The 6,065-nt window shown below is 37.5% G+C and overlaps 1 protein-coding gene across 2 annotated transcripts in view; it reads right to left on the reverse strand.

The window, feature by feature from the left end:
* Positions 1 to 6,065, reverse strand: part of RSAD2 (radical S-adenosyl methionine domain containing 2) — a 34,379-nt gene that overhangs the window by 27,405 nt on the left and 909 nt on the right. The window lies entirely within an intron of this gene.

The raw sequence follows: 6,065 nt of genomic DNA on the forward strand, positions 1-6,065 counted from the left end.
ATATCTCATGCGATTTTTGTGCAGAGTAAAACTGCCAATTTTTGAGAAATCCAGAGAAATGAAGTTTGCCTGGCAAACTTTAAGTGTTCAGTTAGGGATAGCTCCTGTTATTCTGATACTGTCATATTCTGAATTGAAACAGAAATGACTTATTTTACTTAAAATAAAACATTAAACATGTTTAACTTAACATTTAACATCTGCAAAATTGTCTGCTTAATGATTACCAAATATTCAACAGTAGCTATATCTCAAGTCCTTGAAATCTCAGCCCAAAGTTTCTTAAACTCTCAGGCCATGGTCTTGCACAATTGAAAATCACTTTTTGCTAGATCTCACTTCTGCATACACGTGTGATCATGAGAGGCATACAGGTACCTGTTAAATTTGAGTCAAATTCTTTTGGGTTAACTTGGTTCCCCTTTCTGGCTGGAGAAAGTTTGAAATCTCAAAGGTTAGGTCAGCACGATTCTAGTGGGGGTCTCTTGCAGGCATCGGTTAAAATAGGCTAGGAAAATCTTAAAGAGGCGCCAAATGCTTAGCCCAAACATGAAGAGGATCAAGACTTGGAGGGTGGCATGCAGAAGGAACCCTACTGCAGCGGAAGCCAGCTGGAAATACCTGGAGATCAGAAACTTAACCTAGGAAGTCCAGCCAGGAGGCTTTTTGAAGGTGTTTTTCAGAGATTTGGCTAACCTTAAGATCTTACATGTTCCCAATTCAACCTGCCTGGAAGTATTTACCCTGCAGAAAGTGGCAGCAGCAGCGCAAACATCACTCTGTGCAGGGAGGAGAGAGTCTAAAGCAATGTGTTTGTCTAGGACCACACGAGCAAGGGAGTCTATGGACCTCTGTTGCACTCTGATCGCTTGGGTGGTGGAGCAGGCAATTCTGTGAACAGTTCAGGAAGGGTTTCTGATCATTTATGAATTCCAAGCAGAATCTAGTTTAAATTGGGACCCAAAAAACCTTCCTAATCTAGCTCCTTCTAGTGTTAACTCTTCTAGATGAATTATATCCTTGAGAGTATCAACAACTATTATTTTCATAATCTAAGGAGCTATCATCAGTGTTGGATTATAACTGTTAGAGAACAGGGTAGGTAGCGCTGGTGGGGATAACTGAATAGATGGGAATTTGGGAAAAGGTATTTCCGTGGCAAAATCTCCTGGTGAGGATGACTCAAGTATTACTTCTCCTTTCTGGGAGAATAAAATACGGGCCTGGAATATTTCTAAGAAGTCCCTTCCTAGGAAGTGTGTGGAAGCCCGAACGAAAAACAACTGCCCATGAGGGGTACTAGTTGGAAAAGGATAGGTGAAGATTAGGAACCATCATAGGTTGGTTGGCTACCCCAACCATCTGGATGAATTCAGAACCCTGGGGAGGGTCCATGGAAAGCATGCTGGGGTTAAGGATGGACAGAGTAGCCCCAGTGTTGACCAGAGCTCTGATGAGTTTTCTCCAATCTTAATACCTAATTCCCCTAGTTGAGTAATTCGAGTAGGGGAAATGTCCTGAGAGGCTCTATAGTTCTGCTTGAGGGAAGAGGGCTGGTAAACTTTATCAGGATTTAATTGTAGCCAGATATTGTAGGAAATTAGGAGAACTCAGGATCCAGTCCAGTCTACAGGTAGAAAACCAGAACTTGAAAACAGGGCACAGGGCTTTAACCTAATAATAGGTGCATGTTAGTTTTTCTTAAGAACATGACTTTTTCCTCCACATTAATCATACAGGAACTTTCAGGTTTTAGAACCTCTAGAGACTAAGAAGCCAAATCAAGGCAGGCTTTAGATTTTACTTAGGGTCTTAAGGTTATTGGGCCTACCAGGAAGTGACAAGTTTTATGCATTCACTATAAGGCTGGGAACTCTTGAAGCCAGGCATTTTATGATCCTTCTTAAATATGACTTTTCAGTCAAAGCCTAGTAATATAATCAGTATTTCCAATAGTATCCTGCTTATAAAGGGAGAGCAGATGTTTACTGAACTTACAGAAATACAGTAAGAATGCTCACAAATAGTGTCTGAATTTTGGAGGACTCAAGTAGGGAGAAACGTAAATGCTTCCACTTGTGTTCACAAAAGTATACTTCACCAAATTATTGTAAACTATAGCTAATGAAAGAAAAATTTCTTGAATCTGAAAAAATATTTTAGAACCAACATTTTAAATAAAAGTCATAAAATTATCCTTATCAATTACTCACTTTCAGTTATTTGTTTTCCTTAATTTTAATTAGTAATTTTGGGCTATAGCTGATTGCAAATGCTACTAGGGAAGAATTTAAAACAATAATTGTGGAGGAGAAAAATCCAGAACAGCCATGATCAAAACTCTGATGAGAGTTTACAAGGAAATTGTTAGAAAGAATGTAGAAATAATTGCAAGAAAATTTAAAAGAAAATTAAGATATTTTTGTGGCACACAATCATTTAACAAAACAATCATACTCAAGACTGATAACACATATTATGATATATTAGTCAATTCTTGTATTGCTGTAAAGAAATACCCAAGATTGGGTTATTTATAAGGAAAAGACGTTGAATTGGCTCATGCTTATGCAGGTTGTACAGGAAGCATCATGCTGGCATCTGCTTGGCTTCTGGGGAGGCCTCAGGAAACTTACAATCACGACGGAAGGAAAAGTGGGAGAAGATGTCTCACATGGCCAGAGCAGGAGCAAGAGAGAAAGATGTTGGTCGGGGGGAGGTGCTACACACTTTTAAACAATTAGATCTCACAAGAACTCACTATCCTGAGGGCAGTACCAAGTTGGTACTAAGCCATTCATGAGGACCTGCTCCCATGATCCAATCACTTCCCACCAGGTTGCACCTCCAACACTGAGGTTTACAATTTCACCATAAGATTTGGCTGGGGACACACATCTAAACCATATCATATAACATCTCGGAATTTTAAGATCTCATGCAATCTGGAACACATACTAGTGACATATTTATATAAATATAACTTAAAGGGAGTTAAATACCATTTCTCATTTGATATGCTTCCCATATGATTTGCCAAATAAGTCTAATCATTTAGTATCTCTACAAGATCAAAGAGTCCTAATTTAGGGTTTTGGCATTGAGGAAACCTGCCAAAGGTGTCAAAAGGTTCAAAATACTTGATTATATATACAGAATCATATATCACTGCTAAATAAACAAAGCGATAATCAGAAGACTTCAAAAAGAATACAGATTTACATGGATGTGAAAATCCTACCTTTTTTAAAAGTTCAGTTTCCCTAAATAATGAAAAGCCTAATAAAAACAACATGAAGCAAAGGAATTATCTCAGTAAAACACAGACTCTTAGCTTACTAGACCAGTTATCTAATAGGTAAAGGGGAAACAAACCTCCTTTAGTATGACTGCTTCTCCTTATGGAAAGCCCATTCGCATAACCTGAAAGTGAAACCTGATGCAAAGGGTATTTGAATTTAATCAGGCACAGAAAGAATGTATCCAGAATTCTAAGCGTATGCTATTATAGAGAAATGTAAACAAGAAAACTAGTACCTTGAACATGGAAATCCTTGGTTCTTAGGAACAACATAGGAAGCTTCCTGGTTACATGGAACAATTCAGACACACCAAGAAAAGCCAAGAGTGTAAAATCAAGTTATAATGAAGGAAAACTTTGGTTTTCTAGAACTTCAAAATAAACATTTTAGCATCAGGCCATGACAGCAGTGTTAGAACCAGAGAAAAAGTTACAGGAGATGACAAAAAGGTTGAAGGAGATGGTTATCATGTGGCCATGCAAAAAGAATTTACCTTTTCAAGGACCAAGAGAAAGAGAGCTGCATTTACAACCTGAAAACAGGAAAATTATATAGATCTCAGGAGGAAATATGCCAGAAACAGAAACTGTTTGTAGTTTAGAGGATTACTATTAAGGGAACAGATTTGCAAATTAAAAATTACTCTTGCAATTTTACTAAGACCAAATCAGTATTTTAAGAAAACCTTGTTTTAATACAGGGGACCAAACTTTAAAGTTCTGTATCAGTGTATTTTTAACATCAAAGTTTAATCCTGAGAAAGACTCATATACAATTTCTTTTCAATTGTAGCCAACCTGCTTGCACAGAAAATTGCTTTTATAAACTTTCTTTTCATGCAGCTTATGATTTACTTAGACCTGATCTCTGAAAGTTGCTCAGTGTTTTTAGCCCTTTTGTTAACTTCTAGCCTAGGATTTGGGTTATAGAGTCATCACTCTATCCTGGGCTCATTTTATTAATTCTTATTTTCTGAGCTTATCATTTATTTTGTAATATTCACTTTTACGAATGTGGAATTGTTTGTAATATTCTCTTTTGTGCATCCTTTTCAACTTGTGGTTCTCTCATCTCATTTATTCCTATTCTGATTTGCATTTTCTTTCTTTTTCCAATTGAATAAACTACCTAGAAGCACATCTGTTTAGACATGTTTTCAAAAACTAAGCTCTTTTTCAAAATGTTATTTTTTCATTTTATTATTTATTAATTGTTATTTATATTTTTAATTCTCCCGTTCCATTTATTTCTTTCTTAGGAGCAGAATGGCTAGAAAAGTTTCATTTTCTCTTGTTTAATACTGTAAATGTTGAAGATTATGGCTTTTCCTATGATACGGCTGTGCTATTCATTCATTGAAGGACACCTCTTTGAAGTATCTTCCCAGCCTGCAGCTTCTCTCCTTTCCACCTGCAAGCGTGGGCTGCTACAGACACGCTTAGCCAATATAAACATCCAGCTGTGGCTCTCAGAGTCTCTGTCCTACAAATTTGAAGGGGCTTGAAAATCTAACAGAAATGTTTCTTTATGAATGAAGATATATCTTCAACATCTTCAACACTTATATAATATGGACTAAGCCCAGATACTGCAGTGTTTTTAACTTTACATCTCTTTGCAGGGCAAAGGTAGGTGAAAAATAGGAAAACCTAAATTAAAAAAAGATAGGACGCTTCATTTGGCAAACTGTATGTCAGGTTTTCTTTCAGTTGGAGGCTCAGAGAAAAGTTAGGAAGAAGCTAGTCTTCCTACTTACCCTCTAGGTGTTCCGTGGTGGGAGCTGAGCACTGGCAAGGGACTGTGGAGTGTTAAAGTCCGAGGATACAAATAGCCTTGGTGGGGGATACAGGAGAGGCTACTAACCCACATATGTGGAGGGTTATAGGCTATATCATGTCCCCCAAAATTCATATTACAGCCCTAATCCCCAGTTCCTCACAGTATGACTTATTTCAAAATAAGGCTTTCAACAGGTGATTACATTAAAATGAGAACATTATGGTGGGCCCTAATCCAGTCTGACTGGTGTCCCTCCCAGAAGAGGAAATTGGACTTTCAAGGAGACGCCAAGGATGCACGTAAAGAGGAAAGGTGCCGTGAGAACACAAGAGAGAAGGCGGCCATTTGCACGCTAGAAAGAGAGGCCTCAGAAAAAGCAAACCCTGATGGCAACTTGATCTCCAACTTCTCTGGCCACCTGAACTTTGAGAAAATACATTTTCTATTGTTTAGGCTGCCCAGTCTGTGGTATTTTGTTATGGCAGCCAAGATAGACTAATACATCCAGAGAGGTGGATGGCATAGGGAAAACGCCCAGCAGGCTTGAGGATGCAGTACTGTCTTAGAGAAGAAAAGGGAGTGGCTGGGAGACTCTTACTTTCATACACTACATACACGTGAAACCATTCGCACATGCTAAACGTCCAAAAGTGAAATTCCTGATAAATTATTCTATTCTCCAAGAGCTAAAAAATTGTAAACTCCTAATTCTTCTTAGCCTATGAACCCACACTCCAACCACCTATCTCTATTTCACATTTGTTAAAAGTACTTTTTTTCAGAATTAAACATAATCCCAAGTTTAAGTCCAATACTATTAAGACATAAAAAATATAACTGCTTTCAGCTCATCTAATGTTTTCAATCTTTGTCTCAATTCTAAATTTTTGAGTTTCCCTGGAGAATATTATCCTTTTGTTTGTTTTTGGTTTGTTTGACATCATTTTTAAAAGCCATCAGTTACTGAGTAAACACAGAATAAAA

The sequence above is a fragment of the Macaca fascicularis genome, chromosome 13 (genome assembly GCF_037993035.2).
Source record: "Macaca fascicularis isolate 582-1 chromosome 13, T2T-MFA8v1.1".
Taxonomy (NCBI): Eukaryota; Metazoa; Chordata; class Mammalia; order Primates; family Cercopithecidae; genus Macaca; species Macaca fascicularis.